At 40.5% G+C, this 15,484-nt stretch overlaps 1 protein-coding gene across 2 annotated transcripts in view; it reads right to left on the bottom strand.

Annotated features, from left to right (window-relative positions):
* The window catches only part of MDGA2 (MAM domain containing glycosylphosphatidylinositol anchor 2), a 241,464-nt gene that overhangs the window by 204,267 nt on the left and 21,713 nt on the right, over positions 1-15,484 (bottom strand). Inside the window, exon 2 of one of the 2 annotated variants that reach the window (XM_075192161.1) lies at positions 1,617-1,825. The gene's annotated coding sequence lies outside the window, so the exon portion shown is untranslated. The remainder of the gene's footprint in view (positions 1-1,616; positions 1,826-15,484) is intronic. The other variant, XM_075192162.1, reaches the window with a different exon arrangement.

The raw sequence follows: 15,484 nt of genomic DNA, 5'->3' as shown, positions 1-15,484 counted from the left end.
TTTCAGGTGGAGCAAATATGGTAGACTTAAGGGCAAATTCCACCAGCAAAATTTCGCCGACAATTGCGGAGTGAGACAAACATTCCGCAGAACAGTTTTGAAAATTGAATATTTTGCAAGCACTGAAAATTTCAAGGAATTTTGGTTTTGTAGCACTGTATTCATACACTCTCTAGAGATCTATATTGGAACTTCTGAAAGAACTGACTATAGTAAACATACATTTTTAGATGTTGCTTAAGAGCACCTCTGCCAATGAAAGAATAAAAATGTAACGTTATTACATAAAAGTAATGCAGAATTCATGTTGCCTGAGAGCAACATTGAAAAAAAAAAGTGCTACGATAGGTTTTGCTAATTTTTAGCTGTTCATCTACAGTGAAACTACAAGTTCCAGCATACTGTGCCACATCTTAAATGTAAAAAAATAAATGAAAAAATAGTATTACCCTCTGGTAAAGAACAAGCATGTTGGAGTTGCATATGGCTGCGATTTATGGCGCAGACTCATAGGCCTGGCCATAGGGTAGCAGAACCTCTAAGGCGGCTGGCTGTATCTTTTCTTCTTTACATTTGTTACCACTTTATTCATATGTATGCCTACGAGCACAAAGAACCAAAGCACCCAAATTACCTCTTATTGATATGTCGAGTGTAGGTTGAGACATAGCAGCCACTATCCCCATAAGCAGCGTAGAGAGACTAACCTGAGCTAACATTTGATTATTCTCAGAGCTAGCATGGACATGATAATCTCAAAGACTACTTCCTACTCCAACCTCCAATCCCAGTGCACATAGCTATCATTACATTCGATAAGCTGACAAGCCTTAATCAATGCCAGGATCAAGTCTGTCACCTCGAAATTATGGCTCTGCTATAGAGTTTGCTTTTGTCCTTCTGTGAATGAGAAATCTCTTTTGGAGCCCCCACATGCTTGCTCCACACACCTGTTTATGTGGGTACTCAGCTGTGTAGCCATTTGATCCATCCCCGAGTCCCCCACAGTTAATTTGTAAACAGAGTCAGCCTTATAAGGCAATGACCATCCATGCCATTGACTGTGCTGTGCAAAAGATGTGTTTGTGAACGCAGCTCTTGATTGAATAGTCATGGTCCAATCAGATGCTACAATCACTACACACTTCCCAGCATAACAGTTTTGAATCTCCCAACACCTTCAGGACCAGCTCTGAAACCAGTCTGCTTTGACTGCTCGCAAACAATAAGGTACAGAGTTGAGTGCGTAGCAATTTTGCGACCATATCAGATTGTTGCACAAAAGGGACCTCCATAATGGTTGGGGAGTGAACAACTCCTTAAAAATGTTTTGCACTGTTTTACATTGAGTTAACTCTTCGTGATTTTTTGGCCGACACTATAAAAGGTAACTTTTTAGACAGGAGACACATTCTATCCTATGTTAGAGTCACAAATTGCCCTGCAAGCAGTCCCTCACATATGCACCAAGTTCAGACCACTCTATACAAAGATCAGATGACCGTTGCCTTACCTTATATAGGAATAAAAACTTACATGTTATGGTTACATAATTAACATCAGAACAGTTAGACACAAAATACACTGAAAAGGTAGTAAAGGGTGCTTCTTGATACCTTATTTCCTACCTGGGTGAAGAAAGGCTCGTATATCTCCACTCCTTTGTCGGAGCCCTGCAGTAGAATCTCTTCCCCACGTTTCCAGCTGTATCGGACAGGAGGATTGGAGTTTGCAATGCATCGTAAGAAAACCGTTCTCTCATAGTAAAATTGTTCCTTTGCTTCTCCTATGCTTTGATGGACGGTCACAATGGGATCATCCAAATCTGTGGAAAAAGAACGTTACAAGAATAAAATTATATAAGAAGCAACCGATTCATCAGTTAACCGTACGCCCTCCCTTCTACCGGCGTTCTGTCTTTCTGATATACACTAAGAAAGCTCCTTCGGGGAATGTAGTCAGGTTATAAATGTATGTTCCAAAGACTTTCGTGTAAAATAGCAGAACTTGGGGGCAAATTTAGCATTTATATACAACAGTTTTCTAAGTCTGCCGGCTCACCGAGGGATCTTTTGTAAAACTACTAGTGCAGTCTTCTTTGGCTCAGATCTTAGTAGAGTGAAAGGAGAGGAAATGTGAAGTAGCTGTAAGGAAAGATGTATAAAAAGGAGTTTACATAATTGATATAGCACAACTTGGGTGTGGGCAATAGTTTAATATGCTGAGGACAGATTTGACTTATCTATATACCATCCGGGCTAGTGATCTGTGCCATTTGTACTGACAGACAAAACAGGTGAGAGGGAACTCTCTTTGTGTACTTAGGAGAAGAGAGCGAAGCTGCCTCCATAAACTGTGGTCAGGAAGACGGCATAAGACCCATTTGAGGGCAACAAGTGGCCACCGAAATGCCCATTACCCACCAATGGTTTTATCTGAGTTAGCACTGCCTCCAATATGACCCATTTCACCTAAGCCAAATTGCTCAGCTCTGGTTTTCCGTCTCATTCCTCAATGTAATTTAACTGGGTGAAAGAAATACATACCTCCCAACTGTTCTGAATTAGGTGGGATAGTCCCGCCGTCCTGTGTAAAAGGACTTTTGTCCCTATTTGGGGACAGCTGGGAAGTATTTCCCACTAAGTGCCGCCCCTTCAAAACTGCGTACCAGCGCCATGTAGGCGCGACATTAAAACTTATTGTATTGATGAGTTATTAGTTAAAATTGCACATTTCTTACCAGATCGACTGATAACATAGACAGACATGCTTATTAATTTGCAGACACTGCTACAGAATCATGTGAATTTTCCCCCCAAAATTTAAGTCAATTCTATTGACTTAAATTATATTTTTTTAAAGGCAATCGTAGAAATTTGTACAATTCTATTACACATTTCTGAATTTGTGGAATTTGAAAAATAAATAAATAATCAAATCAATACTTAACCTTCAATTAAGTGTTGGTATTGCTCCAAAGCATTGGTACAATGGAATAAACAGCACTGGAGTTTAAGCAAACATAAAAACATAGTTGTCTACTCTCCTGAAATGTCCAGGTGACCATCGGACTATTGGGAGACCTCCCGGAACTCCGGAAAAGTAACCTCCCAGATCCCTGGATCCTCCCAAGCCATGCACTGCCATTGTCAATGTCATATTGTAACCTTTAATAACCTTGCCATAAAGTTAGTGAGGCCACGCTCATCGTGACAAGAGGACTAGAATATCTAGGTGCTACAAATTTAGAGTTCGTGTAGCAAGCTCATATTACAAGGAGAAGTCAAAACGACGTGTGAGCTGCATGTGAGAGGCAGTGCAGAGGGAAAGGTACAGGCTGGTAGGTGCTCTGAGTGTGTGAGTGTTGGTCCTCACTCAAAGAGGCAGCTGGAGGGAACCTTTGAGCTGCAATTGTGAGACAAGGGTCAAACAGTGACGTGACTACAGTGGAGCAGGGGCAATTGAAAGAGATAGGGATAGAAGACAATAAGCTCCTGAAGCAAGATATGTGGGCTCCTCAAACAGCTTCATCCCTATCCTACTATTTCCTATACCCTAAACCATTACTAGTGTCCACAATCATCCCTGCATGATTTTTAATTAATGTATAATTTGCATACTCTTGTTTTTATTTGGAACAGTTTTGTCCCCTAATTTATGCTCCATCAAACAGGCACTTTAAACTCACCACTTCCTCAAAGCCTACCAGCCATCCACCTAACCCTCTCTCCTTGCTCCTCTCTCCATGCTCACTCCTCTCTCCATGCTTGTTCTCATCTCCTCGCTCCCCTCTCCTTGCTCACTCTCATCTCCTTGCTTCTCTCCATGCTTGCTCTCTTCTCCTTGCTCCTCTCTCCATGCTTGTTCTCATATCCGCACTCCCCTCTCCATGCTCACCCTCATCTCACCCTCATCTCCTTGCTCTCATCTCCTTGCTTCTCTCCATGCTTGCTCTCTTCTCCTCGCTCCTCTCTACATGCTTGCTCTCATCTCCTTGCTCGCTCTCCTATCCTTGCTCCTCTCTACATGCTTGCTCTCATCTCCTTGCTCCTCTTTCCATGCTTGTTCTCATATCCTCGCTCCCCTCTCCATGCTCGCTCTCATCTCCTTGCTTCTCTCCATGCTTGCTCTCTTCTCCTCGCTCCTCTCTCCATGCTCACTCATCTCCTTGCTCCTCTCTCCATTCTCTCGCTCTTCTCCTCGCTCCTCTCTACATGCTCGCTCTCATCTCCTTGCTCCTCTCTCCATGCTTGCTCTCATCACCTTGCTTCTCTCTCAATGCTCGCTCTCATCTCCTCGCTCCTCTCTCCATGCTCGCTCTCATCTCCTCGCTCCTCTCTCCATGCTCGCTCTCATCTCCTTACTCCTCTCTACATGCTCGCTCTCATCTCCTTGCTCCTCTCTCCATGCTTGCTCTCATCACCTTGCTTCTCTCTCCATGCACGCTCTCTTCTCCTCGCTCCCCTCTCCATGCTCGCTCTCATCTCCTTGCTCCCCTCTCCATGCTCGGTCTCATCTCCTTGCTTCTCTCCATGCTTGCTCTCTCCTCCTCGCTCCTCTCTCTATGCTCGCTCATCTCCTTGCTCCTCTCTCCATTCTCTCTCTCTTCTCCTTGCTCCTCTCTCCATTCTCTCTCTCTTCTCCTTGCTCCTCTCTACATGCTCGCTCTCATCACCTTGCTTCTCTCTCCATGCGCGCTCTCTTGTCCTCGCTCCTCTCTCCATGCGCGCTCTCTTCTCCTCGCTCCTCTCTCCATGCTCGCTCTCTTCTCCTCGCTCCTCTCTCCATGCTCGCTCTCTTCTCCTCGCTCCTCTCTCCATGCTCGCTCTCATCTCCTTACTCCTCTCTTCTCCTCGCTCCTCTCTCCATGCTCGCTCTCATCTCCTTGCTCCGCTCTCCATGTTCGCTCTGATCACCTCGCTCCTCTTCATTCTTGCTCTCTTCTCCTCGCTCCTCTCTCCATGCTCACTCTCATCTCCTCGCTCCTCTAACCATGCTCGCTCTCATCACCTTGCTTCTCTCTCCATGCGCGCTCTCTTCTCCTCGCTCCTCTCTCCATGCGCGCTCTCTTCTCCTCGCTCCTCTCTCCATGTTCGCTCTGATCACCTCGCTCCTCTTCATTCTTGCTCTCTTCTCCTCGCTACATGCTTGCTCTCATCACCTTGCTTCTTTCTCCATGCGCGCTATCATCACCTTGCTCTCCTCTCCATGCTCGCTCTCATCACCTCGCTCCTCTCTCCATGCTCGCTCTCATCTCCTCACTCCTCTCTCCATGTTCAGTCTCATCACCGCTCTCTTCACACACCTCTACTCGCTACTCCTGCGCTTGCTTTCCTCTTCTCACTCCCATTGTGCCAGCTGTCTGTTTGCCCTCCCTTTAGAATGTAAGCTCTTACGAGCAGGGCCCTCTTCCCTCCTGTCTCTATACATATTCTTCTGCTCCAACTTCACTGTACCAGCTATGCTTAGAGCTTTTGGTTGCTTGGTATTACTTGTATATTGTTCTGTACTGTTTCCATGTATGGTCTATTGTTTGTATTGTATATTGCTCTGTGGAAATCTTGTGGCGCCTTACAAATAAAGTATAATAATAATAATAATAATAATAATAATAATAATAACAACAGTTACAAAAGTCTACAACCCAATCGTCATTTAACTTATGAGCTACAAGAATTGTATGTAGAATGCAAGAGCTGCTCAACTGTAGAGGAGGGGTGGGGGGGGGAGAATGCTAGGAAACAATTAGGTGATGTGCCTTTTAAACTATTTTAGAAAATCTTAGACTAATTGGTGTGCTGAACATTTTGCAATGGTTTTAAACCTGATTGTTTAAAAAAGAAAAAAAAATAGGAGTTCAGTTCAGGCAAAAGGAAGAATGACCATTTATAAAGCTTTCTATAAGTAGGCGAAATTCTCTTTAATATCAGTCATGGTTTATTAGTAAAAGGCTAGAAAGCTTTGTACGCATGCTAATCTGAAAAGAATACTTCCACCGGCTGTTACACAACATACAGAAAAGTTTATGAGAACCACATATAATACAAAGTAGAAAATAAGTGAACTTTTGCTATGTGAACTTTCTCCTCAGAACAAGAACACTTAGATCAAAATACATAGGACCTGAGTCATTAAGGAGAGCAAAGCATAACAAAGGAGTAACTCTGCACCTGGGCAAAACCATGTTGCATTGGAGGGGGAGGTAAATTTAAAATGTGAGGACAGATTTATAATTGGGGTAGGGCATGTCCTAGATCTACTTTATCTTTCATTGTTAAAACAAAGCTATCAATTATTTGTGTGCTAGATGTAAAAACAGCCAGTATTTAACTTATGTGCAAAATAATAAATTAATTTGCACCCCTTGCATTGTAACATGGTTTGTCCCAGAGAATATTTCTTCCTTTTTTTGCCTTACTTTCCTTAATGACTCGGGCCCATAGTGCTTTGCAGTTGTCAATATGTATTCTAAATCATAGTTGTTCACTCTCACAGAACTCCAGGAAACTACCGGGAAGATAGGCTAAACTCCCGCTGTGCTGGGCGTATTCGCATGTGTTGAAGATACATCATCAATTTGCTGCAATGCAAGGGGTGCATATGAGTTTATTATTTTGCACATAAGATAAAAACTGGCTGCTCTTTCATGCCATCACATTTTAATTTTACCTCCAAAACTAATGCAACATGGTTTTGCCAAGGTTTCAAAGTTACTTTTTTTTTTTTTTGCTTCACTTAATTAATCAGGCACCTTGTGTGTGTATAACATAATGGTCTAGATCAGGCCTGTCCAACCTGTGGCCCTCCAGGTGTTGTGAAACTACAAGCCCCAGCATGCTTTGTCAGTAGACAACCTGTTGATAGCTGGAAGGGCATGCTGGGACTTGTAGTTTCACATCATCTCGAGGGCCGCAGGTTGGACAGGCCTGGTCTAGATGTTTGTTCCAGAAATGCTTTTGAGGAGATGAACTCCATATTTATTCTAGCTGCTTAAAAATAAAGACAGCTGCAAAGTTTTAGGATTGCAAAAAAAACCCAAAAAAACAAAAAAGGTTAAAAGGTATATTCAGTTAGCTGAATCATAATACACTTTCCTATGTTTTATTAGTTATAAATTCACAGCAAATTCTGTTTTTATCATATGGTACTAATCTAATACCATATAATAATATAATTTAACATATAAAACTATTTCTTTATGGGTGTTGTTCTAATATTAACCAGCTGCACAGTACAACTTCTCCTGCTCTAGATGCCGGATGAGATGTGTAGTATTTGTATATTGCATTACGGGTATTTCATATTGCAGCTGCATTCCCTATCACTGCATAGATTCACCTGACCGGCAGCAAAGTGTCCGATGAAATGTGGGCAGATGCTAGTAACTTTATAATGTCATGTGGCACGAAGCGTTTCTGGATTTGCCATTTATATTATTTACATTCCAAAAGCTCTCGCCATGCGTTTGTACATTCCATTATCCTAACAAAATTTGGAAAGATCAAATTACAAGTGTTTGTGCTCCTGTAATTCGCAGAAAGGTTAGCAGTATTTGCAAAGCCCTGTTTACTGGCAGCGCACGAACAGGCAGACAGGTGCAGCTTCCCTGTGCTTTCGGCGGCTGCCAATGCATCTGGTCTTTAAAGAGCAAATAAAGTATACGTTACATTTCATTAAAAGTTCTCAGCGCTATATTGGAAACGGCTTTGGCTCTATTAAACTTATATAAAGTCATCGCTACACGCAATGACAACAGAAGGGTCCATAAAGGTCCCCCCAGCTTGCGGCTTATTCGTGAATTTGGCAGTCCATAGGGGAGACCTGACATAATTATGGACACTAACAGCATAGAGGACTGGGTTCAAAGGGCGGTACCCCCATAAATTCAGGTAATGGGGAGCAATGGGGAATTTAAGCCAATATTTTTTTGCTATAGCTCTTCATATCATCCGGAATTTTTTAATGTGTTTTATTTTCATGTAAACGGTTCTGAAAAGAGAAACCATTCTATCTAATGTTACCATAACCACTGGCATTTTTACACTGCATTTCGGTAGTTTTTTTTGGAACTCAGTTCCATTTTTTTGTGTTTGCCACGTTTCAATATTTTGGGCAGCACGGTGGCTCAGTGGTTAGCACATCTGCCTCACAGCGCTGGGGTCATGAATTCAATTCCCGACCATGGTCTTATCTGTGTGGAGTTTGTATGTTCTCCCCGTGTTTGCGTGGGTTTCTTCCGGGTGCTCCAGTTTCCTCCCACACTCCAAAAACATAGTAGTAGGTTAATTGGCTACTATCAAAATTGACACTAGTCTCTCTCTCCCTCTTTCTTTCTGTCTGTCTGTGCGTGTATGTAAGGGAATTTAGACTGTAAGCGCCAATGGGACAGGGTCTGATGTGAATGAGTTCTCTGTACAGCGCTGCGGAATCAGTGGCGCTATATAAATAAATGATGATGATGATGATGCCTACAATGTTCTCTATAATACTAGTAAATGCACAAGGAAAAATACATATCATGTTGTATCGGTAGCGTTAAAAAACGCAAGAAAAACAGCTGATGAGTAGGTAGCCTAAGGGTGATATTTTATACTCTTAGCTGTACATTTGTTTACTACTGGACTATTGACAATTCTCTCTGATTAGCTGGTCTAAATTGGGGAATTGCGATTTACCTAATCCAATTTTAAAAAATCAAGTATTTTTGTGGAGTGTTGCAGATGTTTATCCCTACTACAATCCTTGGACAAGCAGAAGACTACAAGTCCTTTTTATACTGTATTTGACTTCATGCTGTTACTACATACTTGTAAACTTTACAAGTAGCGCTCGGTAAGATGGGGGGAGGTGGGCATGTGGGGGCTGGGCTAGGCGAATCAAGTCATTTGGCCCCACCCTGCCACTTAACTAATGAAGGGCCAAGAACTGGGAGGTTGCCCTGCTCTCCCGGGAGTCTGGGGAGACTTCCAGAAATTCAGGAGTGTCCTGGACATTCCGAAAGAGTAGGCAACTATATTTTCTGTGGGCGCTATTTAATTGCTACATTTGTGCCCATTGGGGACTGATTCACAAATTTATTTGTCTACATTGAAACTTTAGCCGAATTTCAGATATTGTCAAACTGATTCTCCCATATTTTCCCCTCCAAGTAAGCAATGCATAGACCTTTATTCATGTATATTTTTACAACAGCCAATGTGCAATTCTCAAGGCTGATTGTGGTAGTAATTATAATATTTGTGTGCTCTTTAAAGTAGCAATCCCACATGTAATATTTTTTCTCCGTCTTTAAATAACAAGTTAAAAAACTTTTTAAGCATGCACCTTTTTCTTAGCTCTCTCCTTACAGATCATTATCTCCTTTTTAAAAGCATTCATACACAGTCTGCTACCCAGACACAGGCTCATAGCTCTCAGCATGTTATGTGATGGCAGAGGGATGGGAGAAGGAGGATGTCACAGTGCAGACAGAGCTTAGCGGGCATTCCAAATCTTCTCCGCTAACACCATCATGTGTGATATGACTGTGGTTACCATGGTACTCTAGAATCATCAATCATTTATAGCATTCTGAAGAAAACAAAGTAAAAGGTGAAAATAAATCATGTTAAAAAGCAAACCTGATTTTTTTCATTGGGATTGCTGTTTTAAGTTGCTAAAGCGTATTATGGAAAGTCATAGTCAAACAAACTGTACATATACAATCCCCTTTCTTTTATCTCACCCGAATTCAGTGCAAAACATTCTATTTGTATGTTGCCAATCACTCTCTAGAGGTCTCTTAATATTCTAGAGATAATGGATTCCCTTTCATACCTCATGACCCTTTTTATTATGCTGTGAGGTAATACCGGACGTGCTGGAAAAGATTGCAGATCAATTCAGAAAAATGAAACTTAAATCTTTTCAACCATGATGAGGGACAGCTGATTGAATCTGTGAATCTCCAGAGAGAAAGACAAATTCTTTCCAGTTTTGTTCTTTTGTACAGGAAAAAGTAAAAATAAAACCACACAGATGGTGAATTGATTTTCCTTCCTCCTAGTATACCCTTAATCATATTATTGCCAATGTAAAAAAAAAAAAAAAAAATCATAATTCTCTTAATTTTTTTTCTAAGGGATTATATTTTTTTCTACGCCAAATTTGAATGGATTCATTACTGAGCTGACTAAAGATATATTGTTAGTTTCCTCAGATGTCTGCAAAATAATTATTATTACGTAATGCAGTAAAGGGCTGCTACATTTTAGTTTGTATAACAACATTCATACCTATACTGTATACTGTATATGTATGTAATTGTTGCAGTTGCTGGAGCATACCAGAACTAAGGATGTTTGAGGTGAGGCTCGGTTCTGGCAAGAAATCCCATTGAAGGTTATGACAACCAGCTTCTGTTGGCCACTAGAAAATGGCGGCTAACAGATAACAATAGCTTGAACTCAGCTGCACAGTAATAAAATGCTATGTCAAATAGCTTGAATTCTGTGAAAGTATAGGAACTTTTATGTATAAATTTGAAGATGTTTAGAGAAATGTGTATTTTAGGTTTAGCGGTTGGTTCTTTAAAGAGGACTCATTGTCTGCACAGTGGAGGCAGCCATTTTGCAGGATACACCAATATTTGACGTCTCGCTTCAATGGGATTTGAAGTGTCTGTTTGTATCATTATGAGACCCCAAATATCACTGTTATTGTTCTTGGACCTCAAAAGAGGTGGTTTCCAACAGAAGGTATAACGAAATTTAATGATCAGGTGACCCCAAAAACCAGTTCTAGGACCTCAAATAAATGTAAGTGTATAAAAATATGTCTAGAATGTGCTAGATAAATGAGAGCTAGAATCTGGTTGCTACGGGCAACACCTCCACTTTTCCTTTTTAGACAGTTTGATAAATCTACCCCTTAGAGTCCCAACTCACTAGTAACACGCCGCTGTTATACTCCATTACCACCAAACACTTTCTTACATTGTCTCATTTGCATTAGACCAATAAAATCTAATCGATATCTGGTTACTGTGGTTCAGTACAAATTATAAAGAGCTACGGAATATGTTGGCGCTATATAAATAAATGTGGCTGATGATGAAATTATGAACCTAAATGCAATAATAATATTTATAAGTCCTATTCCCTATACTACAGGAGTACAGAGAAATTCTTCTATACCCCATAGTTTATGTGTAAGTATAGTATGCTGATGGTTAATGTAGCTACTAATGAGTTAAATTTATCCGAGAACAAGAAATAAAGAAATAAATTAGCAATGTGTGACAAATATAAGAAAATTAAAATGCCCTTAAACCTTACAATGCCCTTTAATATGTTCACCTTCGTCACTGTTATGTTTCTGCTACCTTTTGGATTGTGTTTATACATTGTTTATCTTTGTGTAAATTGACCATTATGTAAAGATATGAGCTCCAAGTGTCTCCTCCTACATTCACTGTGAGGAGCACTGCTAAAACTTTAATGAGGAGGAGTAAAAGTGTGGGAAGAAACAGGGGTATTGTTTGAAATATAATTTAGAATATTTTAGACAGTTCTTCAAATATTGGAATAAAAGCCTTATCTGGAAAATTGGAAGCCCCAACTTTCCGAACAGGAGATTCCGTAGCCGTACTTCCATTTTTGTCACGTATGTTATTGATTTTGTTTCCATAGCTTTTTAAAAATGAACAGTGTTTGAGTATTACTAATTCAGCCAGCCTCATCTTGAAAAGTATATTATGTTTCTATACATGTTCAATGGGAGAAAAGTATAATTATTACAACCATTTATTTTGTTAAGCATGCTGAGCTCATAGGGTAGAGGTATGGAACCACGCTGGGAAACTTGGAGAAAGAGCTTCATACATGTTTCTCAAACTCTCAATCTGAAAATGATGACACATTCTATGAAGTTACCAATGGTCATAGAACGTGAAGCTTAAATCCTTTATGTTCAGATATCCTTATCCTTTTATACTGTCATATAAAGTGACTGTTTCATCTATCTATGACCATATATTGTAGTTTGGCCATTTGATCCTATAATGTCAGAAGCTATGATCCATTCATTTTTCTTTAGTTTAAAAAAAAAAATTTCGGCTATGGAAGAATTTTAAATAATAGAGCTTCATAACTCCTTATAAATCTCTCTATATATATTGTGAAAAGCCTGCAAACAGATGGCTCCTCACACAGGTTTTCTGAACCACTGTGACGTTTATTTTACTTGTCAGGATGGATAAACAGTCTTGAGCAAACAAAATGAAACTTTCACAGCAATAAACATAATCCAATAGCCCTAAACACTGGCTATAACACTTAGGTCCCTAACTAGTCACTGGCCACTTTGTGGCACCAGTCTTCCATAGACAGATCAAACCCAGCTTTTTAAGCTTCCTGTCAGGCATTGCTCTGGCTGACTCCTTGATTGATTAGACCAGGTGCTCCACCTGGTCTGCTTAGGTGTGTGTGTGTGTGTGTGTGGATTTAACCCTCTCTGCACCTTTAGGCTGTGGTTTCCCAGGGAAACCACCACTCTTTCCTCTATTAGACGGTTGTAAAGTGTCCCAATTGCCACAGTATATATAAAGGAAGAGTTTTGTTTGTTTGGCGAATATCTTCCTCAGTTCTCAAGGCAAAGCTGCTAAGTTTTACATAGTTATTTAGTATCGAAAAAGGAAGCTGCTAGACCACATAGAAACAGTGCCACAGAGCGACAAATAGTTAGAACATCATTGTTTGGTTGTAAACAATTGTTTGACTGCTGGAAGGAAACCTCGCCACAACACCACATAACGATAATGCTGTTACTTTGTTATAAAATAATTATTGTAAAAAGAAAAGTATAAACTAACACATTTAGTTAATAATTAAATCATAGTCGCAATAAGATTCATTTTGCTGAAATAAAATTCTGTGTAGTTAAAATTTTATTTTATTTCTCTAATCAGAGATTTTGTGTATTTTCTAAATAGCATTTTCGGTCTGTCAAATAATTTGCTAATATTTAAAAACTGCTACACATTACAAACGGCCGAGTGACCCTGCTTGTATTACATAAAGCGTTTAATAATATGAGGGACAACCAGAAGAGGTGCTGCCATTAGGTGAACCTAGGCAGTTGCCTGGGGTAACAATTTTTATTGGGACATAATGTGACATAGGGGTCTATGCATCAAGAGCTTGCGGTACAGCTAAATATGCATCAATGCACATCGCAGTTATGTATATTTAGGTATCGGTGAGATGCACCATGCAGGGACTACTCGGGGAGCCCCTGAAAAAGTGACCCCTCTCCTACGGTCCTTTTTTTCCTGCTTACTGGCATCTTAGCGCTCCCGGTGACTGGAGGAAGTGCTGTGCACATGCTCACAGCGCTAACACTGTACCGGATTCTGTGAAGCCAGAGAGGCTTCCTGAGATGGCGTTACCTGTCAGTGCAATGCGAAGCTTATCAAAGCTTCATGCATTGCAGAACATCCCAGTTTACTATGGGGACTGCGATGTTGAATGGTATTTGCCTAAACAGAGCTCTAGTAGCTCTCCAGCTACTTAGCCCTTCTCCTCAAGGGTCCTCCACCCCACGTCCACTCTCGCTCCCTCCTCCCCCCTTGGAGTCTCCCGGTCTTCCGCGCCCTCCTTCTTGGGCCCCGTCATTTGCGGATCCTCCCTCCCCCTTCCCCGCGCTCTCTAGCTGTGCATTGAGCTTACTGAGTTACTGTGCTTACTGTTTACTGTACTGTGCGGTCTCCCATTGTATTGTAATTTGTTTGTCCCTGTACGGCGCTGCGGATGCCTTGTGGCGCCTTATAAATAAAAATTAATAATAATAATAATAATAATAAAAAACGGAGATTAGGTTAATCCATAGCAAATTTACTTAAAAGATGTGGAAACAGCTGCTTCCGCATCTCTGAAGTAGATTTTAGCTGGATGCATAAACTCCATAATGTCACTCACACAGTGTCTTTAATGCCCCCGTGGAGCCCCTCACACGGAGCGCTGGCCACTGACATAAAGTAGAAGCAGCCAGCTGGGGACAAGTGTAGCTAAATAATAGATGTTCTTTTGTACAGCATGGAGTTCAAATCAACTGCTCAATCATACAACGACTCCCTAACTGAGTCCCAATCAGCACAACACACATCCCAGAACAGGAATTTAATGATAGAATGGATCAAAATAGCTGAAAAAGCAAAGTGGAGGACATTCTTTTATTCACTTTCAGTCTTACAAGTAACATTTAATGGGGGTTATTTATGATTCCATAGGGCCGACGTATGTAGTGTGCTGCTAGTGGGGAGTGATTGTCCCGATCGCCCCCCTTCCCTGGATCCATCCCACCGTGGGCACCAAGTAAATGATACAGTTTGTGAATGTCCTGCATTGTAGAGCTTGTCTCAGTTTCACATTTGTAACTAACATCTCTGATTAGATGCACCTGTGTGAATTTAGCAATTTATTTAAAAACATTTATGTTACAGCAAGCACTCAGACCAGTGGAAATAGCCCAGATATTATATACTAGCCAGTAACATAGTTATAGACATCCCTTAGATCTTATAATTGGACTCAGTTGGCAAGTGAATGTCAAAATGAATGTCAAAAAGGTATACATTTACTTTGCAAGAAACGTTGTAGCGTATGTGGGATATACAAATGGAGCGAGTTTTATTTGTTTCTTATTTTGGTCAACGTCTATGGATCACTAAATAAATTGTCCACCTTCAGATCACTTTAATTTATTGGCTTGTACATGACCTACTGTAGCTTTTAGTATATACATTTGTTTTCTCCTTCTGAATTCTTGAATCTTTCTCTGCTTTTGAGCCATGTTTTATGCCATCGAGCCAAATAATTTATTATCGGTGCCCTAGTATATGATACAGCTCTGGTGTACTCTATACATTGGATACAATTATATCCGAAGACAAACTGAGTCGTATGCACGGTAATGAAAATAAACAACACTATCTGATGCTATAAAAACATGGCTGAAAGGTACAGAAGGAAGTTACACAGAAAAAGCAATGTACTTGGTAAAATATTCAGGAGGGCATGTACAAAGCAATCAATTAGAGTCAAAACCCTTTAAGGAGGATTTCCTCCTTGTATATAATTGCCACTTAATGTAGGACACAGTTCTCATATTCTAATGTTTTACCTTCAACTCAAATAGTCATTAACAAAGTGATGTTTATCTGCTTTAGCTGAATATCTCTAATGTTCAGCTATATATGCAGTTATATTTTTTTGTTGAAATATGGATCTCAGACAGCGAATCAGTTCTGCCGGAGCTGCCAGTATTTGCGTGTAAGAAATAAACTTTCAGTTACTAAGCGAGTGATTACACGACTTACAGAACACTTGAGGTTCCTGATATTAAAACATCTTTATGGAGAAAAGAAAATGTCTGTAAGCACAAATGACAAATAAGCTGACTCAGTGGTTAATAACAGTATCTACAAAAGCTTGTATAATCTGCAAAA

Source organism: Mixophyes fleayi, chromosome 12 (genome assembly GCF_038048845.1).
Source record: "Mixophyes fleayi isolate aMixFle1 chromosome 12, aMixFle1.hap1, whole genome shotgun sequence".
Taxonomy (NCBI): Eukaryota; Metazoa; Chordata; class Amphibia; order Anura; family Limnodynastidae; genus Mixophyes; species Mixophyes fleayi.
Note: the sequence above shows the minus strand (reverse complement) of the source record. Positions and strands in the feature narration are given on the sequence as shown.